General features: G+C 43.6%; 1 protein-coding gene across 1 annotated transcript in view; it reads left to right on the plus strand.

The window, feature by feature from the left end:
- The window catches only part of SGCZ (sarcoglycan zeta), a 4560311-nt gene that overhangs the window by 339430 nt on the left and 4194974 nt on the right, over positions 1 to 25907 (plus strand). The window contains exon 2 of the mRNA XM_078678949.1: positions 9122 to 9368. The gene's annotated coding sequence lies outside the window, so the exon portion shown is untranslated. The remainder of the gene's footprint in view (positions 1 to 9121; positions 9369 to 25907) is intronic.

The following is a 25907-nucleotide window of genomic DNA, read 5'->3' on the forward strand; positions in this document are numbered from 1 at the left end:
AGTGTTATGCCCCTCATTACATTTTCCTCCTTTTAAAAAAATGGTTGTGGGATTTTTATTTGCAAGCCAAGCCTGCACCCTCTGTGGCATAGCTACCAGGGGCCAGAGCCCAGGTTTAAATTATTATGTTACCGTCACAAGTTGCAAGTTGATGCCCACGTTCCTTGCTGTGGATCCTATTTACCCTAATGAATAATACACTTTGTTCTTACACACAGCATAATGCTTTGCAATGGAGGGCATGCCAGTTAGGTTTATGAGTTATCACGTAGTGCTTTTAATGTAGCTTGTACATTCTGTCAATGATCTGTAGTTTGTTGGAGAGCTGCACAGTACCATCCATTGCAGTTGCAAGTAAGTAGTAAATGGGGGGCTCATTCATTTAAAGAATGTTTAGCTAATGGCAATACAATGGGACTCTCTTAATCTGAAAAATGACTCTTCTTGACAGTGATATTATGAATGATTGTCTTGTGTAGCAGAATTGAATATTTTTTCCTCTTTGCTGTGTATGGAGCAGTGAACAAATGTTCATTATTTACTTTCTATATGCCCTCCAATACCAATGTAATTTTTGGGTATTTTAATGTGGAGAAGTAAAGGAATGATAAAAATTCACAACAAAAGAATCACTTTTTGAAAACTGGCAGTGATTTGCTTTACATTCTTCTCCTGGCACAGTTAGGTTACTTCCTTTTATACACTTCTTGTTTATCCATTACTGAACAGGAAATATGGGGACATTAAATTCAATATGAAAAGCAAAAAATCATTATAGTGTAATACCATACTAAACTTGATGATCAGTAATAAGTAAAAATGTGAACATCATACTACCGTCAGAGCACATATCAGATTTATGATTTGAAGGGTACAGGCTAAAGATCACACCACACAAGGGGCTTGGTATTGCACCTCTTTATTCCTCAGTGTGCAACCATTAATTGAACATTCTAAATCTTACATTTTAGCACCCACACACATATATCAGTGTTCTACGAAGTGTGTCAGGTACCAAAAGCACCCCTTCATCTCTAACTCACAAGACTCTACATCTCCCCCTTGGTTAAATAAAAAGTAAATAAATAATACATATATACATTACAACTCTTCAATAAGTTGTTTTGGTCCTCGAATCAATCACCCATTTCTTGTCATGTGAGCTGGGAATATACTGGGGATGTGTCCATGACGGGCACTGGTGACAGAGATGTTGGTACAGTAATTGGGTCTTTGGATTATCGCGTGAACAAGTTCACTCCTGACATCTGGAGGTGCCGAATGTCGAGATAGATGCTTGAAATGTGAAGAATCTCACGGAATGGACTTTCCAGGATGGTGAACAGCTATCATGTGTTCTTTACTAATAACAACGCTCAGTGGGTCAGCATCAAAAAGAGGATCCGACCTGCTTTTCCATTTCTATCTGACGATAACTTGGTCTCCTCTTTTGAACTCAGTGCTCTGAGCACCATGGCGTTTGTTCGCATTGGTGTTCCTCTTGCTTTTGTGAGATGAATCACTGGTGCGAAACTTATCAATGCCAAGACATATCTTAGTTGTCCATTGTAGCAATTTAGTTCCTTTAACATTCCCAAACATTAAGGTGTCAGGGCTTTCACCTGTGGTAAAATAAGGAGTTGACCTGTGTGCACAAAGCATAGACTAAAGAACTGATTTGAGCTCAAGCTTTGAAGGGGGTACTCATAAATATCTTGACAACACCATTTGCCTGCGGCCAGAGAGGTGGACTTTTCTGATGCTTGACATTTAGATAAGTAAGAAAATCTTTAAATTTGCGTCGATTGAAAGGCAGACCATTGTCAGATTTCAACATCGATTGAACACCCCATGTTGCAACAATACTTTCTAATCTTTAAATGAACTCGGTCATGAGTAGTTGACGGCAGATCTTGCACAAGGGGAATCCATCAGTATTCATCAACAATTACTAATAGATGATGTCCATTGTCAAGGGGTCCAAAGAAATGAGTTACAATCTTCTCCCATGCATACTTTGAAAGACCAACATGTTTAACCGCTGTGGGGTTGTTCTGGATGCTAAGCAGTTTCACAGATGACATGCTCTTAACTCATTTTCAACTATTTCATCAAGATGGAGGGAACCAAAGTGATACCAACACAATCAACCTCCTGGAAAGCATGAGTAAGAGTGGCTTCAAGCAACTGGTCACCAACCTTACCAACAACGCAGGGTACAAGCTCAACCACATCTTCACTTCCAGAAACAGAGTAAAGTACAACCATGTCACACAGCTCACCTGGACTGACCACTACAGCATCCATTTACCCATCTCAGATCCTACCAACACCGGCACCATGCTCAACATCTCAACGCACATGGTCCGGGAATAGAATAATGCAACAACAAAAGAACAACCAGTGGATCAACGCTATCAACTCCCAACTCCAAGACACTTCATCCAAACCAGATCAGGCTGCTAAGAATTTCTCTCAGTGGATCACAGAATGCGCAGACACAATCGCCCAGGCCAAGCCAGCCAAACCAAAAGAACCAACTAGAAGAGCCATATGGTTCACATGGGAGCTGAAATCTACCAAGGGCAACTACCGGCTAGTAGGAAGGAAGTGGCGCACCAGCAAAGAGACAGGAAACCATACTGCTAATAAGACAGCACTCAACCAGTACCACCACCTCCTGAAAGAAACAAAGAAGTATGTCTCATCAGACCACATTGAAGCCACCACAAACCACAGCAAGGAGCTCTTCACCATTGTGAAGGAGTTCTCCAACCTCGCAGACAATGAGAATGACATCACTCCCTCCCAAGCACTGTGTGACACCCTGGCAGACTTCTTCCATGGCAATATGTCAGCTATCTATAAAAACTTCAAACACCCCACTGCCAACATCATCAATTTTTTCATACCCCGAACACAAATACCGAACACCTGCTCACCCACTGGGTCCCTCTCACAACTTAAGCCACAATCTCCATCATGAAAACCCTGCACTCGGGTGCACCCATGGATTCCTGTCCCCACCACATCCTCAACCTCTGGAACAAGATAATTGGTGACAAACTCATAAAAGTCCTGAACACCTCCATCACCTCTGCCTCCTACTGAGAAGACTGAAAACATGCTGAAATGGGGCCCCTCCTGAAGAAACCATCCGCCAACCCAGCAGAACCAAAGAACTACTGACCAATCTCTCTGCTCCCCTTTCCAACAAAGATTCTCAAGAAGGCAATCAACCAGCAACTCACCGACCAACTGGTACCAAACAACCTCCTGGACCCCTCTGAACTTGGATTCCGAGCCAGCCATAGCACCAAGACTGCCCTGAATGCAACCACCGATGATAACAGGGTCCTCCTGGACCACGTGAAACAGCATCCCTCATACTCCTGGACCTGTCAGTCGCTTTTAACACTGTCTCCATCCTATATTGATCAACAGACTTCACCATATCAGGCTCCAGGGAGATGCCCTCAAATGGATCTCTTCATACCTCACCGTAAGAACACAGAGAATCTGCCTCCCACCGTTCACTTCACAACTCAAGAAGATCATCTGCAACATCCCCCAAGGATCATCCTACAGCCCCACCCTCTTCAACACCTACATGATCCCACTGGCCAACACTGTCAGATCGCACAGATTCAACATAATTTCCTACACCAACAGCACCCAGCTCATCCTCTCACTGTCAGAAGACACCTCCACATCAAAGCCAGCTTCCACAGATGTATGATGAACGTCACCAACTTGATGAAAAACAACTGTTGCAAGTTCAACATGGACTGGATGGAAATTCTCATCTTTGGGAACACCTTGCGTGGAACCACATATTGTGGCCCGCTGAACTTGGCCCATCTCCCTCTCTGACAGACCACGCCCACAACCTTGGCATCATCTTGGAAAGCAAGCTGTCTATGAAGTAAGCACAGTCTCACCCGCCTGCTTCCACACGCTATGCATGCTCTGCAAGATCTTCTTGTGGCTCCCAGTCAACACTAGAAGGACCATCATGCAGGCCCTCGTCACCAGCAGGCTGAACTACCAAAACATACTCTGTGTAGGAATCAGTACCTGCCTCCTGAAGAGATTACAGATAATACAAAACTCAACAGCGAGACTCATCCTCGACCTCCCCAGAAGGACCCATATCACACCCCAATAGATAGGAGATGCCAGTTCAAGATACTTATCCACGCATCCAAAGATCTGCACAACAAAGGAACAGCATACATCAACAAGCGCTTGATCTTCGAACCAATCAACCAGACACCTACAAACTGCCTTCCACTTCCGCGCAGACACACCCTGGATCCGCCGAACCAACAGAGGAGGACGCTCCTCTTTGCACCTGTCGGTCAAAGTTTGGAAGAACCTTCCCCTGCACCTCGGAACTGCCCTAGCGTTCCAGCAATTCAGGAAAGGACTCAAGATCTGACAGTTCTAATGAACTAATCACCAAATAGCAGCTAGCAACTCCTGTGCCTTGAGACCCCCACAGGTGATTTGCCATGCTTTATAATAAAAAAATACCTATAACAATTGGTCTTGTCAGGCTCATTTAGTAGCAACAACTCCATGACGTCCCTCATGGGCCAGTTCAAAGACTTTTTTTCTCACACTCGGGTATTACATTTCTCGACCCTCGTAAGATGGCTCCTTCTGGGATAATTGAATTTCCTTCCTGCACATGTTTGAATTTCTGATATTCAAGGTCATCATGAAGAGGTTGAGTATGTTTTCATCAAAATTGAGGTACAATAATGTTTTTTAGTATTAGCAAATCTCTGTCAGTGCTTGTGGTAGCAATGATTTGTTCCACCGATAGGTCAGCAGAGGTACTGGATTTTATGATGAACTTAACATAAACATCAGCTGCTTAGAAGTATTGGTACACATGTGAAGTAGTTAGCAGGATTTTGATCTTCTGTAAGATACACAATCGTATAATCAATCGCAAACTACCTCTCAATACAAGGGGGCAATTTGGCTTTAGAATTGCTGAAAATGGTGAGCAATGCTTGGTGGTTGGGGACAACTGTGAATTGCTTTCCATATAGGAACATATGAAAATGCTCACAAGCCCACACCACAGTGGGGCTTTATTTTTCAGATTGTGAATAGGCACATTCTGTTGATGGCAAACTTCGACTGGCATAAGCCATAATGTGCTTTGGGGCATTGGAAGGTCCAGTTTGCTGGAACAGGACGGCACCCAATCCAACTGGGCTTACATCAACAACTAAGTTCTTCTAAAATTCCATATCAAAGTATGCCATTTCAGCGTCTTTCTCAACTGCATTGCTTGCTTTTCTTGAACCTTTGTTCATATTCATGTAAGCATCGAAAAGGAACATTTCTTTTGTTTACATCTCTCAATGGGTCACTTGCGGTGGCAATGTCCCATATATGCCTTGAACATTAACTGGCCTACCAAGGAAGGATTTCATCATGGTTATATCTTGTGGGGGAGAAGTGAATGACAAGGATTGTACTTTATTTGGATGCAGACTAATTTCTCCATCAGAAAAGTAATGTCCAAGGAACTTGAGTTGGCTTAATGAAACTCACACTTTGCCACATTTAAAATGAGACCTGCATCTGCAAGTGACGACACACTTGTGTAAGAACTTCATCATGTTGATTTTGAGTGGACCCAAAAACTAGTATGACATCACTGCAATTGAAAGCATTTGTGACTGACTGTATTATGATAAATGATATCCTGAAAGAGTTCTGCAGCTGATAACACTCCGAAACGTAGCCTTTTATATCTAAAGAAGCCTAAGTTATATATCATGAATTATAAAAGTAGTGATATACCTACAATTCTCTTCCAGTTTGAAGTGGTGATATCCTTTGTTCAACTCAAGATAGAAAAGACTTTAGCTCCATTCAGCTGCATAATCATGTCAGCAATATCCAGACCATGATGTCGCTCTCATTGAATTGCTTTGGTCGCTTGGGGCATATCAATGCAGATACATATGGCTCATCCACTATCCTTTTTCAGTACTACCACTATGGGAGATACCCATGATGCCAGTGGATCGATCAATGATATTGGGCTTTAATATTGTCTCAAGTTATTTCTCAACAGCCTCTTGTAAATGAAATGCAATTCGAAGTTGCACTTTCATGGTCTTAAGTCTTCCTAGTACATGAAGCAAGGATGAAAACTGATTTACTTTCTCATGATAGGCATTGACACTGTAGTTTACAGAAATCAACTCAATGTCAGCAGCAGTGCTGAAACTGAGTAAACATGCACTTGATGAAGTGCCTGGCAGTACATGAATTGGTGCTTGAACTTAAATCTTTTTACGCTTCACAGTCGCTATAAATGAACCTTGACTTTGCAGGGGCATCAAAACAGCCCACGTATGCTCCTTACTTTTCAACAGGGTTAAACAGGGCACTGGAGAAACTTCTTTGTACTTTCCTGCTGGCATAATGTTTATCAATGCACCAATGTCTATGATAAAAGGTATGGAGCATCTATTCACTTTCAGTTTGATTTTGCGACATTGTCCTAATGAATTTTGCACTTTCACTCGTCATCCTGCGGTCAACATTAACATCACACACCCATCTTCCTCACTCTCGCTTGTCAATAACGGTGACAATCCTTTAGATAAGGAATTTTACCACAATCAACTTAGTTTCAACTTGCCTCAACTGATTTTACCACCTGGCCTTGTTAGCGTGGTTGGAACACCTCTGGAAGTTTCTGGCATTCATTTTGTTTTCTCGATGTGACACATTTGATCTTTTCTCCATTTAAATTTATCAATGTGATGCAATTGAGCTTTCCCTCACTTTACAAAATGGTTCTATTTCCAGCATTTCATATCCGTTCAATGGCAGGACATTCAACTTCATGTGGAAAGGAAAATCCACATCAAAAAGACAACTTCTTTTTCTTTGGCGACATTACTGATGGCCTGCTACCTTGTATTTTGACATACTTTTCACACTCATGTCTGAACTGGGGTGGCAGAGTGGGCTAAAGAACGGTGATGGATCAAACCCAGATCTTTTGACTGGGTGTGAGTGTTTGATTGGTTCAGATGCTCCGTCCATCACCACCCCCTTTTTTTCACCACCCCCTTTTGTAATACGTTTCACACTCAGCACTGATACATTTTGGGCTCTTCTGGCCTCCTTGTTAGCTGCTTTTCTGTCAGCACTTTCTTCCACTCTGACAGCCATGAGTACTTGCTCCAAACTGAATGTTCACGGACCACCCCACGGACGCCCCTAAGTTGAATGGAGAGTCGGTACCCCTGTTGATGTTTGCTGATGACACCCTTTTAATCTCTAAGACACAACAGGGGCTACAGAAGTCTATTGGGCGTTTTGAAATCCTCTGTAAAGACCATTGCCTCACCATCAATGTGTCAAAGACCAAATTCATGGTCATGCACAAACATAAGTTTGTGAAAGGACGTGTAAGCATGGATGGTGAACCGCTGGAACAGACACATTCATTTACCTACCTTGGAATTACACTGGGTTCCAGGATACAATGGAAACCTCACACTAACCACCTAACCACCAAACATGCCCAACTAGCAGGAGCTTTACTAAAGGAATTGCGATGTTCCTCTACTAAACCATTAGCCCCAGCACTTAAAGTTTATAACACCAAAATAAGTGCTTCCATCCTGTATGGGGCTGAACTATGGGGTCACAGCAACATAACTCCATTAGTAAATTCCCAAAATAGGTTTGTGAGGGGATTAGTTGGCTTACCATCCTCAATGCCTCTCTTACCCTTATATTATGATCTGGGATGTCAAAGGCTGGAGGATGTGGTGAGGTATAGACCAGTGGCATACTGGAGGAGGCTCTGGGTAACACCGGAACTCTCCCAGTATGCCCAGGCCCTCCTCGAAGTCCGGTGTACTGACAGAGCTAATAAAATCTCCTGGTTTAGGGAAGTTAAGGCAGTTTACTATGCAATGGGCCTGGCTATACTGTGGGAGAATCCATCAGCCAACACCTCTCCACCACGCAGGGTCCTAAAAGAGCACTATTGGTCATTGGTGTCAATGCGTAACTTTCAAATGTGCACTGGCCCAACACTAACAAGAGATTTTTTAGAGCTCAAGCAGGACCCAGCTTATGAAAGCTATTGGCACATTATTACAGCTCCTGAAGATAGGAAACAGTTCCGCCAGTATAGGGTGGGCACTCTTCCCCTTAATTCTTTCACAGGCAAATGGCTTGTAGGCAAAAACCTATCATGTCCAATTTGTATTACCCAGCCAGAGAGCCTAGCCCATATCCTTTTTATCTACCCAGAGTACAAACTACCATGCCAAAAGTGGCTAAAGTCAATATGTTTGTTGAAAGGTATTATTAGTGGGAGAGCAGCATTAAGGATTTTTAAAACAGACTGCTCTGAAAGTATTGTCATCGCTGTTTCTAAATTCCTGCATTGGATGTGGGCTATAAGGAGGAGAAAGCTGTGTTGTTCTAATTGAACTTGGGTTAATCATCTTTTTAACTGTATATACTACCACCATTGGGTTACAAATTTTCTAGAGACTTCGAAATTCTTTTTTAAAATTAATTTATTGACTAGGTTTTTAAATTGTATAGTGTTTCTTTTAAACAAATATAAAAATGTTTACACTAAAATGGAAAATTTGCAGGCTTTAGTAGGAACTCTGTGTCCCAGATATTTTAGGGATTTTATTGTTGTGTCTCAGCCCTTTTTAAAATGTGAATATATATTTTGTGTGTTGTCTTTTATGACATGTGTCGAAATAAAGACTTATTTGAAATTGAAATTGAAACTGAATGTTTCTTTCAGCATTCATTGTCCTAAGGAATTTGAGAGACAACCATCTATTACCCTGAGATACATGGCCTCTTCATCTCTGAACTCATTGAACTTGCATTGCTTGATGAACAAATTAAGTCTTTCTACAAACTGATCCATCATTTCACCAGCTTTCTGCATCTCCTGACTGAAAATATACCTTTCATAGTCGACATTCGGCATTGGATTGAACTTGGTGTTTAATGCCTCTTTAACTTGACAGTTTACTCCTTCACCTGCTGAATTCTTTAGATGTTTAATGTTCTTTTTGTTATTTGCTTCTTCCAGCGCATCAATGAAATCCTCGAACGTTTCAGTCAAGACAGTCCATCCGGCACCAATATTTTGTTACCTACTGGTATCGATGGGAGTCAGTGGTTTTTGGAATACAGCAGTATCATAACCTATGGAACCTTCTGTCTGGCAGCCTCTGCTGCCCACTTGGACTTGCACCAACATAAAGCACTAACTACGTACTGACATTTGGTCATTGCGCCAACTCTCTGGTTTTGAGGCAATGTCTTCATCTTTGGCGGTGAGTAGCACCTTCGCTATTTGTACGGGTTCTTCGCCCTTCTCACCTCTTTGTACTGTACCTGGTTTCTGCTGCTTTTAGCAACTCTTTGCATCAGAAATGTTTCCACTTTCAGAACTTTCTTGCACTTGGCTATCACTGCCTTTAGTGCTTCACCGCACCTTGTTGTTGCTGCCTTTAGCGTTGTCATACTGTATGCATGATGGCTCTGTGGTGGGCTGTGGCGCAGTTTATCTTGCCTCAACTTTGTTGGCTTATTTCCAGCTGAGCTACAAACAAACTTTCTGTAAGGCCTTCACTTTCTTCACAGGCCTTGCACTGGCTGGAGTGGTGCTTTGACTCCTTATCCGTCAACTGTCAATTTTCCCTGCATCTGGATCACACGTGGCATGCACGATCAGTTTGCTAACCCACTATAAACTCTCCAGGACAGCTCTCTCGATTCTTTAGGTCATAGGGTCTGTATACTCCCCTATCTTGTCACCAGTTATAGCATCTTCCCCATCCCGAGTACAGGCGCATGACCATGCCACACACAGATGTTGGTATTGCACGTCTTTATTCCTCAGCATGTAACCATTACCTGAATATTCTAAATCATGAATTCTATCACTCACACAGTTACATCACTGTTCTAAGGAGTCCATCCAGAACCAAAAGGGTCCCATCACCGCTAATTCCCAAGACACGACAGGTTTATAGTTCCTTATAAAGATTGGGGCATTTGTGGTCCCAAAAACTATAGGACATTATCTGTGAATACTAATATAATCAATATTTCTGTAGCCTTATGAATCACGAGTCACATAGGTTTCCTACACAAATACCAGACCTTGGACCACATTTCACTCTCATGAACAAAACATGTAAGAACACAATGGGGGGGGGGGCACATTTTTTTGTTTTATTGCATTTTAAAACATTTGATCTGGAACTAAGGACTAAAAATGAAATAATTATAGGCACTAACAACATGTGATACAATGTTACCAACTTTATATATGCTACAAATGGCAGAAAACACTATCCAATAGATGGCCTTAAACAGGAATATGGTGTCATGCAAGCTTGCTTCCAAAAATACAATTGGAATGCCATGTCCCAGCCCTGGTGCTAAATTTTTCGAAATAAAATACGTATTGTGTGCAGGTCATTTAGCCTTCTCTTTGCCCTAAAGAAACACAACTCTAGTACAATCATAAGTCCTTGATGAGTATGGAGCATCATTGGCTGTGGGCTCGATCTAAAACGTAAAACATTATGGACATCTGAAAGGAATAAAAGAACAGCAGAAACAAGTTACATTTCATTAGTAATCATAAAATGATCAAGGACTCTCCAAACTACAATTGCTCTAGGATATACAATTTTTCAAGAAAATATCATTCGTGCTTCCTGTGCCATTGTGAAATTATTAGAATTCCTCAATCCACCAGCAGCAGTAATGGGAAAACTGGCATCAGAATCTCCCCATCTTACTCCTTGTGGTGTCTAACTACAAACAAAGAGTGCATAGGATATTAAATATGTACCTCTATTTTGAATGAAAGTTCATCTTCTACCCAAAACTGTCTCTATCATGGGTGCAGAGTAAAACTAAAGTTGTACATGAACAGCTAAATCTGTCACAACTGTATACTTAGTCTAATGCATTGTAACTAATTAACTGTAATACTCGAAAATGTTTTTGGTAGTAACAGAATTTATTGGAAAGTAAACATTGAATTATATTGGTTCTGAAAAGGAACATGTACTTTAAGTATTTAGGTTACCATACATGCAAAACTGAGTAATGAGATGTTCATATCTTGTATGGTAGAGTCCACAATTAATTTCCTCTCTAAATTTGATTAATTCTATGGGGATGATCAATGCTTCCACCTATGAAGACTTATTTAAGTAAGGTGGAAGCACAAGTTAGTTTATGGTTCAAAATTAGGGGGGATGACATGCACAATTGAATGTAGTGTAATGGTATTTTAATGTCAAGGTATTTGTCTTGAAAGGGGAATGACATATTAACAGACAGTGTATTATTCCTGTGGCATAATGAGGAATATGAGAATGGGGTTAAGTGTAAGATTTTGTAATGTGCTATACGAAAGCGTTCAGTTATTTGAGAGGAAATGGAAAACTGTTTGGAAGTGAATTTAACGCTTCTACTCTTTTAAAAGAGCTTGGATCGTCAACTTGGGGATTATTCAAAGGAGTTAATGTATAGGCTTTAAGGATCTTTAAGATCTTTGAACAATTACTTATGCATGTAGTGGTTGGATGAAACTCAAGCCTACCTTTAATAAACATCTGATTTGAAAATGCATTAAAATTACCTGAATTTGTCTGTATGTGTGCCTGACTCCTGATATTTGATATTTATAGAAAGCTGCTTCATCACCAAAGATTGTTTATAGGTGAGGACAACATATTAGGTAATATGTTCCATATGTACGTTTGCTGACCACTGTTTTAGTCTGGAAGTAAAATATGTTTAAACGTGTCAACTGTAGTGGGACAGACTGTAAAATGAAATTCACTGTATTGTAAAACTTGTCTGACTTGTCAAATCAATAAGGTTCTTGTATTTCATTGTACCAGATTGTATATTGTTAGACCTGGCATCATTGGCGTGGGTTCCCCTGTTTTTTTTGCCTCGGCCTTCTGTGTTTTTGCTGTGTGTTGTTCTTCGTTTTGCTGGTCTAGATGCTTTGGGAACTTTGCCAATGCTGTTCAGTGCCAAAGTGCAAGTGCTCCCTTTGTAAATTGTTGTTATGGACTGGTGTTTCCATGATTGGCTGATTTGATTTACTAGTCAGTCCCTAGTACAGTGCTCGCTGTGTGCCCAGGGTCTGAAAATCAAATGCTGCTAGTGGGCTTGCAGCACTGATTGTGCCACCGACACAAGCATCCTGTAAATGTAACTCAGGCCTGCCATTGCAGAACCTGTGTGCAGTTTGGTACTGCCATGTCGACCTGGCCAGTGCACCCACTTGCCAGGCCCTACCCTTCCCTTTTCTTATATGGTAGTCACCCCTACGGTAGGCCCAAGGTACCCCTGTGGGCAGAGTGCACTCTATGCAAAAGGTAGGACATGCCCGATGGGTATGGCATGTCCTGATTGTGAATTACTGCCACTTTTGTTTCTCACTATTGCAAGGCTACCAGTTCTGATAGGATAGAATGGGGAGTTTGCTTATAACATCTTATAAACATAACTACACCTGGGAACAAAGTAGAAAAATAAAATGTTGTATGCCTGAAATCATAATATTAAAATGCATCTTTTAGTGGGGGTATTTTTACATTCTGTGTTTGAAAATACCACTTTTACAAAGAAGGTATTTTTTTGCTTAGCCATCCACCGTGCCTCTGCTAGGATATTGATTGACTGTCTGGGTTTGGATTGTCAGGGGCTGGGCAGGTGCAGTGGCTCCAGAGAGTCTAATGGGTGAGGGCTGGGCTGAATAGACCTGGGCTGCATTTAGAGTAGGGAGAGGAGATTACTTTCACCTGAATGGGCCTTGTCTGCCTCCCACAATGCTGTCTCCACCTCCTGCCAGGAAGCTGCACCAGTGAGGACAAAACTGTCTTTGGCTGGGCACAAACACTCTCTGCCACCAGAGAACAAAGGATTTTTCTGTATAAAAAGAGGGGCCCAGACCCCAGAACTTTAGATCACGTCTGGGAAATCAAGAGGAACCTTTGCCAAGGCGAAGAGCCGGAGAAGCTGAGGAGGAATACTGCCCCTTTGCTGTTTGCTGTCTGGGGTTGGCCTGCAGTGGCTACTTTCTACTAAGAAAAGGAGAAAGGACTTTGGTGTTTGCTGTGTCCCCTGCTTGAGGAAGATCTTGAAGGGGTTGAAACTGGGCTTGCTTCCTGTTATGAAGTCTCAGGAACACAAAGACTTCAACACCAGCTCCCCTGAACTTCCTTACTGGGAGTTCTGACCTGCAAAGAGGTGATGTTTTGGACCTCTAGAGACTATTTTCAGCTGGGAGCTGGAAAATCAACACAACATGGAGAAGTGTGACCCATCCGTTCCTTTTTCTGACACATCGCTGAAAAATCCATCGCAGCCCCTGCCGCGGCTCGAGAAATCGGTGCATCAATCTCCGAAGTCTGAGATCACTTACTAATTCCAACGCAAGCCCTGCTGTGCGGGTGCAAGAACCCACACATTGTCCTGGATCATCGCATTGCATTGAGGCACCAAGTCTGTTGCATTGTTGGGGGATGCAGTAAGAAACTGACTCATCACCTCCCCATGCAGTAAGAAACCAACACATCACCTCCTCTCTGGCAAGGAACTGACAAATCACCTTCCCTGAGTGTAAGGAACCGTTGCATCACCTTCCCTGCTGCCCGTTTTGTTTGTGTGTGCAACACATCCAAGGTACTTTGTGTGAAAAGTGTTGCATCTGCAATTTGCTTTGAACTGAACTATTTCTACCATCTGAAAGTCATTTTTTTTACTGTATTATAGATTTTTCTCCTTTGGTCTTATTTTAGTTTAGATAAAGATTACTTATTTTCTTAAACTGGTGTGGTCTCCATTTGTAGTGTTTTTATTGTATTACTGTATGTGTTTACAAATGCTCTACACCCTGCCTCTGATATAAGCCTGTCTGCTCGTGCCAAACTACCAAGGGGGTGAGCAGATGTTATTGTAGCAGTGTATCCCCCTTAGGACGAAGGATCCCTACTTGGACAAATGTACCTACCTCTGCCAACTAGAGACCTCCATTTCTAACATATGTTCTTTGCCTGGCAAAATGCCACCTTCAGTAAGCATGCTAAATTGGAAACAAATGAGGGCAGGCACAAAATTTACCTTACTAATACCAGGTTTTTAAATGGCGTAAAAGGTCTCACTTATAGTAGTCCTATTCCAACAGGAATGTACGTCCTAAATCCAAAGCACGTCTGCAAGTACCTTGAAGAGAGCTGGACTCCACATCCAAGGACATTGAGCTGAGCATGTTTCAGAATCCCCCACCCCCTTCGTATCACATCAAATCGAAGTGATGTAGAGACACCAGTACTGAGCTCTAAAAATATACTAGACTATCTGACTTAGTTTGCTCATTTACTGACTTATTATAAAGGGATACAACTTTCGTACCAAGTAATATTAAATAGAAATGTCATCATGTCTTGCTACAGCTGTGAACATAATATCCATACATTGGCATATGACTTGCCATCAATTCCTGCTTTATTCAAACTGCTCTGTGGATAAATACCATAAAATAGCATTTTAAATGAGTGACACCAGTATCTACAGAAGTGCAAGACTGAGTATATACTGAACATACATATTGCTTACAAATTAATATTTCCTCCTGATAGCAAGGAATATGACAAAAGTAAGTTGCAATATTAAAATTCCACTATCAACTAGAAGAGTAAAGAATACTTCTATTTTCTGCCAAATATAGGATTTAGCTCGTTAGTATGCTCTGCTGCAGTGCTCTAACAAAGAAACAGTTCAACTGCAATGTTTATCTATCAAGTAGAAGCATTAATATTAAGAATACATTAGCATGGATCATTATTCCCAAAGGACTAGTGCATCACAATGTAAATGAACTTAATAGGCTAGCTAAATAAACTTTTCCACTCTCGCTCATTACTAGGCACTGCACTGTCAGTGTGTCATCCCCCAATATTTCTTAATCATGTAGTTCTATAAAAAACAACAGGAAAATACTGGAGTATGTAGAAAATACATTTTGGATTTATCGTACTAGATTTTTAGAAATCGCTCTAATTCAATTTCCCATCGTGTTAAGTGACAGCTGCACAGCATCCTTTTGTTATATTTTAGATTGTTTTTTCCCACTTACATTTTCTGAACAACATTGCTATCACTACCGACAATGTAAATTAGGATTTGTAATCCTAGGAGTACAGGCAAGAGTTTTATTGGGCAAATAAAAGCAACAAATGTTTGTGGAACAGGTTAGCGGCTTATGACTCCATTATAAACAGGAGAAGTGAAGCCTTCAGAAATACCATGACCGAATTAATCAGTGGTTGCAAAGGCTGTGCAGGCAACTTCTTTGGAGGCAGAGAATAGAGTTAATTTGCTTTTCTTGCTTTGCTTAGATTGGCAAATATGTATGGTATTATTTGATGGATTTCGATTTTAAGTCGTTAGAGAATTTTGCTATGTAGATATTTCTACATCAATCCTTAATTCTGCTATTTCAAAGTGAGCCTCTGAGGGATAACCCAGGGTCTGATTTAAAGTTTGCCAGGTGGCCTGCGATCCTTCAAAGTGGTGGTTTTGATGCCCTCCACCACTCTGATGGACTTCCGCATGCCATATTTAGAGATCACGATTGATCCATTGGTGATCTCTGTGTGCTCAGAGGAACCACCATCACTTCCTCTGAGGTACTGCAAGGCTGGGGTGAGGCAAGCCTTTCAGGCATCCTCCCACTAAATGATTAAAAAAAAAAATAATCTCCAAGGGGGCGTGGCTGAGCCATCGACCAGCATTAATGCACGACGTTGAAGCTCCGGCCGCCGATGCCCACACGAAGCGTCTAATGGCGTGTTGAGCCCACCAACTTCATTTAGAGTGTGTCCAGCTGTCATCTGAAGCTGCGGGACATGAGTCAGGCACTGGAAATTGCGGAGAGTGCTGCTGTGCTGGTTCCTTTTCACCACTGGATGGGCGGGTGAGCGGCGTGGCCTGCTCTACTTCGGAGGCCTACCCGGCAGGCTCGCGTGACAGACCCACGGCTGCCCATCGGACCCTGTGTCCGAGCCTTTACGAAGCACCCCTGCTGACCCTACCATTTCAAGACGCCCGCAGCCTGTGCACACCCGGTGAGTGGAGGTGAGGGAATTGGGAGTCTAGCCTGCCCCGGTAGCCCCTCGCTGATCCGACCCTTCGTCTGACTGGACATGCTCTCGCTTGGAGGTGTCCTGGCTAGCTCCCCCCGCTTCCCCCAGGCTCTCCTCATAGTGGGCTGCTGACAAGCTTTGAGCACCGACTGCTGGACGGCGCACACCGCATCATTTATAGCGGCCTCAAACGATGAAAGTGATGGGCTGTGCGGATCCTAAGCAACAGTGCCTAACATTCGACAAACCAGCCAACTCGGGCCACTCCTCACACCCATTAGACCTCGACGGTGCCTTGAGCGTGGCGGACTGCCAACGGGTGGGGGAGGAGATTTGAGCCATTTTGGAAGAGCTTGACGTGGGGTTCCGTGGCCTCGACGATCAGCTGGACACCCTTACCTCCATGACATGGACATGGCGCGCAGACTGGAGCACACAGAACGCCTGCTGAAATCGCCATCAAAAATGAAGATTTGGAGGCCCGGTCCTGCAGGAACAACGTCCGCATAGCGGGGCTGGCGGAGACCACCAACATGGGCCGACCCGAACTCCCCCTTGAGGGCCTACTAAAAGAACTGTTTGGTGCTGTGCACTTCTCCGCCACTTTTGTTCTGGAAAGGGCACATCGGTCCCGGGAAAAACACGCCCGCTGCCTGGCCACCCTCCGCGTCCCAATGTGGCAAGCTTGCTCAACTACAGGGACACAGTCCTCCACCTGGCATGAGAGTCCTCCCATGTGCAGTATCTGGAGTCGGTTCTGTCTTCTACCCAGACCATACCCTGGTGGTTCAAGAGGCTCGCAGGAAGTTTGTAGAGGTGAAACGTCAGCTCTGTACCCTTGATTTGAAATATGTGAAGCTCTACCCTGCACGGCTTCAGGTGATTGTGGACGGTAAGCCTTGTTTCTTTGACAACACTCCGGACATCCTGGCTTTCTGCAAACAGCGTGTGGGAGAGGCCCATCGTTGTCCTGCCCACTCCTCGCGGCACTCCTCCCCGGACAATCACCTAGCCCCCACGCTGAACTTTTCACTTCAGATTGAGCCTTCTTTCATCAGTATTGTGGTTTGTTGATCACTTCAATGTTGCTAATTTTGATGGTTCTTACTTGTACTGGGTGTTCTTCTGTCGTTTACCTCTACTGTTTTTAACACACTGTGACCTGGTTGCTTTATTTCGTTCTATCACGCTATTCGGATTTTGGTCAGAGTGCTGTACCTCATCTGTGGACAATTGCACCTATGATTGGTTATTGGTGGACTTACTGTTCAGCCTACTTTTCGAGACCCCAATGTAAGGGCTGTTTGCAGTGGCCTTTTCAGTGATCTCTATTTTATTCTTTTATTTCATTGATGTGGGCACCTACTAAGTTCTCAATGGGGTTTGTTGTCGTTCTTGTGTTTTGTGGTTTTGGGGGGAGGGATCCAATTCTCGGGGCCCGTGGGCTCAGGTGTGGGTGGAGGGCGGGCGCTTTGTGGTGGCTGGTTTTGTTGATATTTATGTGCTTTTTAGTGTTTTTTTCCTTTTTATTGTATTGATAAGTGGGTTCCCCACTTTGCCTGCCTTTATGAGGCTGTTGATGTATCGGATGTACATGCATCGCTTGGGTTTCTCTAGGAAAGGGCAGTAGCCCCATCGGTGAAAGTTAGTTAACTCACATGGAATGTTAGAGAGCTCAATAACCCGAGAAAATGCAAATTAGTTCTAGCATATTCGAGACAACACAAGGTGAAGGTAGCTTTTCTGCAGGAGACCCATCTCCCACCTCAAGGCTCCCTTCCCTTTGATTCCTTCTGGGGGACCAATAGGTTGTTTTCCAGTTTTAGCACTTATTCCCGGGGGGGTTTGCACGTTAATTCATAGATCCCTTCCTTTTACCCTCCTATACAAGGCAGAAGATCCCCATGGACGCTACTTGTTAATCAGGGGAACGCTTCTGGGACAAACGGTCCTCCTCTTAAATGTCTATGACCCGAACACAGATGACCCGGATTTTTTCGATAACCTACATGCCCTCCTACATCGGTACAATTATGATGTCCTCTTTTTGGGCAGGGACCTCAATCTCTGGCTCAATCATGCTCTCGATTCTCCCAATCCACAGGCGACACCTACGGTCCGTTCCCTTACGGTATTTAATCAGCTCCTTCGATTTACGTGACGCTGGGCAAGGACATCATCCATCTGCCCCTGGCTACACCTTTTAATTTGGCGAGTCATTCAACACACACTCGTATTGATTACATCTTTGCCACGATCACGGGATGTCGCTGGGTGGAGGGGGCAGGTATGCAACCTCGCACACTTTCCAGTCACTCCCCATTTGTTTTGCATCTGAACATCCCTCACTCGGCTGAATGGGAGTGGAGGTGGTCCTTCTCAGCCTCGGCTCTCCTGGAGGAGGTGTTCTGAGCAGAAGTTCAGGAGGCCACTAGAGAATACTTCACCGTGAACACCGGTTTGGTGGCACATTACTCCACTCTTTGGGATGCCTTTAAGGCGTCCATATGGGGAGTTGTCATCTCCAAACAAGCCGGGGTGCTGCGAGCGATACGAGGTAACCTCGCTACAGTGGAAGCTGAGCTGGCCTTGCTGGATGAGTCATCCTCTGACCCGCAAGTACAAGCCAAGCAAAATGTACTCTTGTTAGATTTCAATGAACATGCCGACAGGGAATCGTCACAGCTCAGCAAATATCAATTGGCATGGTGCTACGGCGAAGGTGAGCATCCCGGCAGGACACTGGCCCGTCTGATGAGTCCTTCGAAAGGGGCTGGCCATATCATGTCTATTGAACGTGAGGATGGGACTGCTGCCACATCTGACTATGACCTAGTGTCGTAACTGGTGGCTTACTACTGTTCCCTCTATTCCACCACACTACCTGACACTTTTACACAGCACCTGTCCTATGTAGAGGAAGTGGCCATGGTCTGGCTCACCAAAGGCCAGGCTAAGTTTTTGTCACACCCCTTTACGGTTGAGAAAATCTCTGGCCATTGACAAACTCTCTGGTTCCAAGGCACTGGGACTTGACGGCCTCGGTTCGCTGAGGCATTAGAGTTGGGTGTTCTCCCCCAAACCATGCACAAAGCTGCCATCTCCCTGCTGCTCAAACCGGGAAAGGATCCCACACAGTGTTCATCTTACCGCCCCATATCCCTCATTAATTTTGACAATAAAATTCTTGCCAAATCGCTTTCCCCATGCCTTTCTTTATTAATGGATCAAATTCTGTCTCCAGTGCAGTCTGGTTTTGTACCTCACCGGTCCACCGCCCTCAATCTTCGAATGGTATTCTCGGTCCTCAACTGCATCGAACCCACCACGCCAGCTGCAGTTGCGTTATTAAATGCAGAGAAGGCCTTTGACTCCCTTAAATGTCCCTTCCTTATGGCATCGCTCCGTAAGCTTGGCCTCCCTTCCAACTTTATAGCTTTGATTGCCCTTTTATATTCATCCCCTTCGGCCCGCCTCCGGGTTAATGGCTCCTTATCTCCCCCCATCCCTATCACCCGTGGCACACGTCAGGGATGTCCCTTATCCCCGCTCCTATTTATTATAGCAATGGATCCCCTGGTCCGTCATCTTCAAGAAAAACATCTGTTCCAAGGCTTACAGTTCGCCGGCCCGCTTTTACTGTCACTGTATGTGGAAGACGTTCTGTTTTCGTCCGCCACCCTCAAACCAATCTCCAGCCATTAATAGATGAAATTGAATGCTTTGGCTCCATGTCAGGTCTTAAGATCAACTGTGGGAAGTCGGTGCTATTCCCCGGCGGCGAAGGACAAGACGGAGTACCCTCTACAGGTGGCTCCGGAGACCACAAAGTATCTTGGGGTGCAACTTGACAGGGACAAAGTCCAGGTTCTACAACTAAATTACGGGCCTGCGATTGACCATTTTGCCTCTCAAATCGAAAGATGGATACAACTGCCGCTCTCTATGGCAGGCCGTATCGCCCTTATAAAAATGAAGCTACTACCCCGTTTTCTTTACTTTTTCCGCACCATACCCATTCCACTCACAACACGTTTTTTACTCAATTATGCGGCCTCCTTATTCGGCTGATCTGGGCTGGTCGTAGACCTAGGGTCTCTTGGGATACTCTTGCACTCCCATATGCACAAGGGTTTGCGATTCCGGACCCTCAGTTGTACTTTTTGGTAGCGCAGGCCCAATTTGCTCACCACTGGTTTCATCCTGATGAGCGAATACCTTACACCAAGACTGACAAGGAATTGGCTGCTCCGACTCTTTTGGCGTCACTGCTCCCAAAGGGAATCCCCCTTGATGTTCAGGACATTCAGCCTTTGGCCACTACACGCTGGGCCTAGCGTAAATTAAATCGACTATACAGGTCTTCTTCCCTTTATTCACCCGCTCTCCCATAATCCTTTTTTACCACTTACCACTGACATGGGGGTTCTGGCCACTTTCTCTATACTCGGGTTGGATGCCTTTGGGACCCTGTTACCAGACTGCCGAGCACCTAAATTATCTTGGGACTTACTGGTGTAGGCACTTTTAACGTAGCCCGACTCCAGGGTGGCACTTCCTGACACCTTTTCCGCTTTCCCTGGCCCATTTGCCGACTTCCCCCCACTCACTCTTCTCATCGCTGACAACACTGTGTTGCATTTGGTCACAAAACTGTATAATGCGTGTCTGGCGCTTCGGGTGGGGCGGGAGGGGGAGACCCGGCGGCGTTGGGGAGACTATATTGGACATCCACTGGCTGACAAAGAATAGGCCTTCTGTCTTGAACAAATACACAGGGTATCCCCTAACCATAGGCATAAATTGCTTCATTTTTGATTCATACATAGTATTTACGTAATCCCTAGTTAATTAGCTAAGTTTGACCCCTCTAAGCAAACAAATTGCCCCAAGTTTAATGCCTTGGATATGGCTTGGTCCTGTCCCCCTATTTTAGCTTACTGGCAGGAAGTATTTGCTATGTTGACACAAATACTAAAAACACTCCTTGTACCTTCTCCAGAGCTAGGTCTGTTGGGACTGGTTCATCGTATTAAACTATGTTACCGTTGCTTTGCAGCGATAGCACCATTGTTGGCTAAGCGTGAAATTGCTGTACTTTGGGGAGCAAGGGCTGGTCCAACCAAATCCACCTGGCTCCAGAGTCTGGCGTACTGTAGCGTGCAATATGAGATTTATGCTTCATTCCAACCCTGAACCTCCAGGAAGCAGGACATTTGGTGCATGTATCACACACACCTGCAAAGCACACTCCTCGCATCTCCCAGCTGCTCCTTCATCCCCAGTCTCTTCAAATGCTGAGTAGAATGTAGGCAGGCTCCTCTGCTAGTCTCTTGGACAGATGCTTTCTCCTATGCCTCGTCGTCGTCTGCACAACTGACATAGTATGTCCATTTTAAACACCGCCCATATTCACAGATAGATGCATTTCAAAATTTCAGTAACGGAACCCAGATTTTTTTTGTGTTTGCATTTTGATGATGTTTTGGGTTATTGTTCATTGAGTAGTATTGATTTTGTGCTTTGAATGATGCAATTGTCTTTTTGTATTGTATTGAATTTTTGTATTGTATTGTTTTATGAAGATTTGGGGGTATGCGTCCAGTCGCTTTGTGCTTTTTCCAGTATTTTTGTTTAAACCATAGTGAGTTTTATTTTCAAATATTTCCATTACTCTTATTTTTCTTCTCCCTCTTTTCCCTACTACTGATTTTCTGATCCTGGAGTAGGAGTTTGCTTGGAATAAAGGCTGAACATAACTCACGTAATTTGCTGGAGCTTAATTACATGAAATTAAACAAAATCGAACAACATTATGCAGAATTTTGGGACAAGCACAACCCAGCATCAAGTGCTATTTTTTTTAGCACAAAATGCACGCTCACATCCAAAATAAACTTGAGGATGCGTTTTGAGCAAAGAAAATAGTGCTAAATGCAACAGAACAGGAGCAGCAGCCAGCAGTTGCTAAATTTGTTGTTACTGTGCTCCTGCGGTAATACTTTTGTGCTAAATTACTTATAATTATGCGCATAGGTGTAATTGCATACGTTTAGGTAACACTACATTTCCAAAATTAGTCTGATTACTTCGACTTACATAAACTTTCACTCAGGCATTCACGGAATGAGGAGAGTGATAATTTTCTGGCCAAAACCATCATGTAGAATTGTTATTGATGACCTATTTACCATTTTGGATAGTTCCTAACAAGAATTCCATCACTAATTCAACAACTCCTAATGATAATACATACCACTTAAAATTCACATGAGACTAATATGGAGAGGGTGGCATTCTTGGACACTCCAATTTATTTTTAATGTTGTAAAACACAAACCACTTTCCACCAGAATACTACTATAAATAGTGTTTTGTACGTTACTAGATATCACCCAATGAAACTAAAAGGCAGCATTTGCTAGGATGATAAAAATAAATTGTTCAACTGGAATGGAATTTGACAAGCGAAAATGATGAACAGATCCAGGATGCAAGATTATACTGAAAAGATCTTGAGACAAGGATTGCAAAAGATGGAAAGTAAACCAAGGCATGCATGTTTTCAGACTGTCATGGAAAGGAAATCAAGATATGATAAGAAAATGTAAATCTGTTCAGTGATGATCCCTATCTGAAAGAACTGTAAGGATCATATCTTAATAGCACATACAGAAAGTTTAAAACAATTAGAGATAAATTCAGTTTAGAAGAGAACAAAAAACCACATGCATAAATGTAAACACCATCTCCTTCTTTGGAAGTAGACAGGGAGACACAGTGGGCCTTCAGGAAACAGTTTATTCAGCCTTCTGGCATGACACGTTTTGGCAATAGCCTTTCTCAAATGCCTCGGGTGCTTGGTTTTTCCTTTTTTCAGTCTTTCATATTTTGCCCCACCTTCTGAAGTAGCGAGGTGCACACCTGAGCCACATTTCATCAGAGAACACTCAAGCAGTTCAATGTTTAAAGACTGCAAATCCCACCATGCAGTTTGTTCGTGGCACGGATGAATGTCATATTCAGCTGGATTTTTATATTACTCAAAGTGAGAGGCTGATTTTGAGCGTGGTTAGGTTGAAACAGTAGCACTGTGCTGGGAAACAAACAGTCTCTGAGCCCTCACTTCCATCCATACTTTCCCGCTGGTTTCCGCAGCTTCAGTTCCAATGGCGATGAGCTGGTTCTAGGTGCAACACGCTGGTTCTGTTTCTGCAACAGCACTGAAGCAGCGATTCTGCTCATGCAGCAGAGGAGGCATCAGTTCCATTGGAGCAAGCACCTGAATCCACTTCCAATGGACCAGGCACAGGAGCATGGTGTAAGGCTTTAGTATCCCTGAATCTAAAAACAGGAGTCAATACCCTTGGAGATCACTCTGGATTCAAATAAGATAGTCGAGTTCTTCCCCAGTACAGCAGAGGGTAGCAGGCAGCAGGGCAGCACAGCAGAAAAGCAGTTCTTCCAGAGCAGCAGTGCAGCAGAGTGGCAATCCTTGTAGCAGCACAGCAGTACTTCCACCTGGCAGAGTTTTTCACGGGTCCAGTAGTGTCAATCATTCAATCAAACACGACTTGAATACAGCCACTGCAGGTAAGAGTGCCGGGGCTGCCAGAGGGGATTTTGAGAGATGACTACAAGGGAAACTTAAATAAATAGTTACATTTCCCTTGTGATCATCTCTGGAAAAAACCCCAACCGACCCCACCTCCCCACCACTCTTGGCTGCAGCGGCTGCTTGAATAGCACGTCTAATCACCCGTGAGAGTATACAGGTGCTGAGGATCTTGCTGCATAGGTGTCAGTCAAACAATCAGGTCTTGAGTCCTTTCCTGAATTCCAGCAAGAGAGGGTGAGGTCTGGAGGTGAAGAGGGAGGTCGATCCAGGACATGGCTGCATGGTGGGAAAAGGAACAACCTCTGCTGTGACTTCAATGTATGCAAGGGGTGTAGGGGGGTGAAGGGAGATGGAGCGCAGATGTCTGTTGAGTTGGTGGAAGTTCAGGCGGTAGTTAACATATGCTGGTCCTAGGTTGTGCAGAGCCTTGTATGTGTGTATCAGCATCTTGAAGTGATTTTGTTTCTGAATTTGGAGCCAGTGGGGCATTCTGAAGTGGATGGTGATGTGGGTCCACTTGGGGAGGTCGAGGATGTGTCTGTCTGCAGAGTTCTGTATGATCTGTAGTCTCTTTAGGAGGTGCGCGGTGATTCCTGTGTAGAGTGCGTTGCCGTAGTCAAGCCAGCTGGTAATTAGGGCGGGGTGATCATTCATCTGGCGTTGACCAGGAGCCCTTTGAAAATTCTGAAGAGCATGTGAAGAAAGAGGAATCAGACAGAGGAGACTGTGTTGATCTGCTTTTTCACTGTGAGCTTGTTGTCCAGGATGATGTAGACAAATCAGTAGTGTCTGATTTGGTGGGGTAAGAGATGCAGGACTTATACCCAGCTGTGCCTTTGAAGTGGAAGTGAGCTCAAAGAGGGGCTTTGAAGTGAACAGAGGCCCTCTGTCCCAATTTTGGCTCCATCCTCACTAAAGGGGGGTTTACCAGTAAAGAGGATTGGTCATTACCATTCCAGTGATATGAAACATGACAGGTCTACTCCTTCTCAGTCAGGAATTACAGTTTATAAGTGTAATAAGTAATCCTCAAAGGGAAACTATGAAGGGGCAGGCCGCACAGAAATGATAAAAACTAATTTGAGAGTTTTTCACTACCAAGACATGCAAACCTTAAAAGTGCATGTCCTACCTTTTGATTACAGAGCACCCTGCCCTATGGACTACCTAGTGCCTAAATTAGGGGTGATATATATGTAATAAAAGGGGAGTTTAAGGTTCGGCAAGGGGGGTTCAATTGCCTGTTGACCTGGCAGTGCAAACTGCACACAGAGGCTCTGCAGTAGCAGGCCTGAGAAATTTTCAAAGTGATCCTTGTGAATTTCAGCACAACCAGTGCTACAGGCCCATCACTAGCATTTAATTTGCAGGACCTATGCACAGATAGTGCACTCTACCAGGACTTATAGATAAATTAAATATTGTACTGTATTGTAATTGCATTTATACGTTGCTTACTCCCCCTGATGCGGCATCAATGTGCTTTTTTGGCGAGTAGCATGCTTCTCCAGAACCCAAAAAGGATTAGTGGTGAATTAGTATAGTGAAACATGAAATTAATTTGTGATGTGGATATGCTAGTCTGTTATTTGGATTGAGAAGGATAGTGGAGGGACAAAAGAGTAAAAGGTTCGCATTTATATAGCGATTCCTACACCTAGTGAGGTGTGAAAGCGCTATATGGTGATTAGCACTCTACTTTGGAAACAGAAAAGGATTAGTGGTGACTTAGTATGGGGAACTATAACATTAATTTGAGCGGTGAGCATATTAGTCTATTTGGATTGAAAAGGATAGTGGAGGGATGGAAGAGGAAAGGGTTTACATTTATATAGCGCTTACTCACCTGATGAGGTGTTGTGGCACTTTTCGGTGAGTAGCAGGATACTCTGGAACCCAAAAAGGATTCATGGTAAATCAGTGTAGGGAAATATGGAATTAATTTGATTTGAGCGGTGGACATGTTAGTCTGTTATTTGGATTGTAAAAGGAATATTGGAGGGATAGAAGACGGAAGGGTTTATAAAGTTTTTCAATTTGAGTTGAGAGCACTAGGACAGGGTTTGGGA

Source organism: Lissotriton helveticus, chromosome 2_2, assembly GCF_964261635.1.
Source record: "Lissotriton helveticus chromosome 2_2, aLisHel1.1, whole genome shotgun sequence".
Lineage (NCBI taxonomy): Eukaryota > Metazoa > Chordata > Amphibia > Caudata > Salamandridae > Lissotriton > Lissotriton helveticus.